A 3,363-nucleotide genomic window follows, 5' to 3' on the forward strand; every position below is an offset into this window, starting at 1 on the left:
TGGGTATTGAGGAGGGCACGATCTGCATGGAGCACTGGGTGTTATGCACAAACAATGAATCATGGAACACTTCATCTAAAACTAATGATGTAATGTATGGGGATTAACATAAGAATAAAAAAAAATGTTAAAATACTAGTGTGTTACAATCAGTTGTTAATATCATTTAAAGTTAGATCCATTGTGACATATTATATTTTCCAAAGATGTCTGTAACAATACCTCCTATCCTACATCCTGTTCTAGAATATTGCCACACTCTAACAAGAAATAGCATTTATATTCCTTCCCCTTAAACCTGGCTAAGTTTTTGAGACTGCCTCTACCAACAGAGTAGGGAAGATTGATATTAAGTAAATTCTGAGGCAAGGTCATAAAAGTGCCATGTACTTTTGCCGTGTTTTCTTGGGATGTTTGCTTTTGGAAACAAGTTATCACCTGTGTAAAAACCCAGGCAGCCCACCGAGAGCCTTACGTGGAAAGGAACTAACAGTTCTGTCTCCCAGCTCTGGCTGAGCTTACGGGCAGCAGCCAGCACCAATATGTCAGCCGTGTGATTAAGCCATCTTGGAAGCAGAGCCTTCAGCCCCCCATTGAACCACCCCTACTGACACCAAGTAGACCCATTCCACCAAGCCACATCCAATTGCAGATATGTGAGCAAAATTAATATCATTGTTTTAAGCCACTAAATTTTGGCTGGTTTGTTTCTCAGTAATAGATAAATGAAATATCTTAAAATACCAAACTTCACTTTCACTTGTATTGCTCTTAAATAGCAAAAGGGATGGAGTTACGTTAAAACTCTGGAAAATGAACATACCCCACAGTCTGTTTTAATTAAGCCCAATTGCACAAAACTGGTGTGTCATTTATAGCTACTCAATACATTTAAAATAATTTTATAAATACTATGCAACAAAATGAGTTTGCAGATCCAGAAAATACTTCTCTATAGTTCTGTCAAGATCTGTGTATGCCCAGTGGGAGTAGGTCTTGAATGTTAACAACATCCATCTTGCTGAAGAAAGAGACTAGATTTTTCAAGCTGCAAGTTTAGAGAAGGGGAAAATGAATGAGAGTTGGGGTACTCAGGGAAGACAGCCTCAAGGACATGGAACTTAGGCTGCATGTTGAAGAAGGGATTTCATTGGAACAGCCAAGGTGGAGTGTACCAAGTAAGAGACATACTGTGCACAGATGTCACATGGTGGGATACAGGCTCAGGGTCTTTTCTGGACCGACTTGTCTAGAAGAGAGGAGAAACCTTAAGAGGAAGCAAATGAAAAGAAGAGGCCAGATTGCTTACAAAGCTAAAATGTAAAATCCTTTAGCCCTGGTTTTAAATCTGGATGGCAGTTTAGTAATTGCTGTCAATTTGCCTGTTGTATTTATATGCATTAATTAGGAATCCAAATAAATCTCTTTTTCATGGATTTTCTTTCTCTGCCTCTGAGATGTACAACAGCACACTTTTTATTCAAAAGAAGTTAACTATTTTTTTCTCAAACAGCTCAAAATTTAAAAAGCACATATTAGTTATGTTTATATCTCTAAAGTAAATTCAATATTTCTGTAATAGGAAGAGTCTATTGGTTTAAATTGAGTTCTCAGTCATCTCAGTCTTTCCTATTAATCCTAATAGCTTGAGTAAAAGGTACTAACAACCATATGCATTAGCCTATAGGCCGTTTCAAAACTGTGTGAGGATAACCCCAGTTTTGGTTATAGTTAACCGACCTCTGTTCCCTGTCCCAATTCAGAATCCTATTTCAAGTATCAAGTTAGACCTTCCAGTGCTTTAGCATTTACACATTCATTCATTTATGCACTAACTAATATGGTCTAAGCACTCTTCCAGTCACTAATGTCTGTGACCAAGTCTCTGAAACAATGATTTTTTAGTCCATGGGAATAGATACCAATTTTCAAGGTCTTTGAAGTAGCCTGATAAATAAATAGTTCTCCTCTTACTGTTCACATTCTGAACCCAATAAGATCAATACGTTTCAGGTCAAAATATTACCCAGATAAATCTCAATTGAAAGATATAGTTTATGTCTGTGCACAAGTGAATTTACCAATACTGAATTCTAGAAATCAACAGATGTACTTTGTATGGGACCAGAGAAGTTTTCCTTAATACATAGTGTATCACATCCCCAGTTTGGCAGAGCCTCTCTGGGGGAACAGAATGGAGTGTACTCCTAGCTCCCAAAAGCAAAGGGAACAGAAGGGGTAGAGCTACACATGCCCAGTTTCTCCCTCCAGACTCTCAAACAGAGTGACAATGTTGAGAGGTCTGAAATCTTATTGCTAGAGAACTGTTTGCACATAGAACAGGTAGGCAAATTATGGCTCACAGGACCAAATTTAGTCCATCACGTGTTTTTGTATATATAGCCTGCAAGCTAAAATAGTTTTTACATTTCTAATGGTTAAAAAAAAATCAAAAGAATAATAATAATTTAGGATACACAAACATCATATGAAGTTTAAATTTCAGCGTCCATAAGTAAACTCTTATTGGAACACAGCCATGCTCATTTCTTTACATATTGTCTATAGCTGTTGTTGCACTCCAGGGGCAGAGCTGAGTCATTGTGACAGGGAGTATATGGCACATAAAGCCCAAAATATTTTGCTGTTTGGCTTTTTGTAGAAAAAGTTTGCTGACCCCCGACAAAAAAGGAAAAACCTGGGCTGGGGAAGAAGAGTCTCCTTGGGATTTTTACTAGCGATGGAATCTCCTTCTACATTTCTGTCTTTGATGTGGGACCAACATCCCTTCAGCCCCCCTGCTCAAAACCTGGCAGGTACTTGATGACTATCCTTAAGCCCCTTACCTAATTAATCACCATTTGTTTTTCTCTTTATTTTTCTTTTAAAATGTCTTTTAAATTTTCTTTCTATTTTTCCTTTTATTGCCCCAGCATCACCATTTCACACTAGGATCCCTGCAAAACTTTTCCAATTAGACATCTTAATTCCACTATCTCCACCGTCTTTTAGAATTGAAAATAGTTTTAGAGAGTTTCTGTTCAGTCTTCTCGTTACCAAAATGAGGAAACTTGTTATTCTGTGAGGCAAAATGACTTTTTCAAATTTGCAAATCTAATTTGTGACAGGCTGGGGTTGGACCCAAGATCTTCCAAACAGTAACTCAGTGGTCCTACCCTGGCATGATTTCTCCTCACATTGCCCTTCACATGAAATTTTCAAAGACTCTTATTGATCAAATTAAGTTTATAATCTAGACCAGGAATCAGAAAACTATAGTACACGGCCAAATTTTGCTCTCATTCTGCTTTTTGTAAATTAGGTCTTCTTAGAACACAGCCATGATCCTTTACTTATTGTCTA

Source organism: Leptonychotes weddellii, chromosome 8, assembly GCF_054177405.1.
Source record: "Leptonychotes weddellii isolate Sample4059 chromosome 8, ASM5417740v2, whole genome shotgun sequence".
In the NCBI taxonomy this organism is placed as follows: Eukaryota; Metazoa; Chordata; class Mammalia; order Carnivora; family Phocidae; genus Leptonychotes; species Leptonychotes weddellii.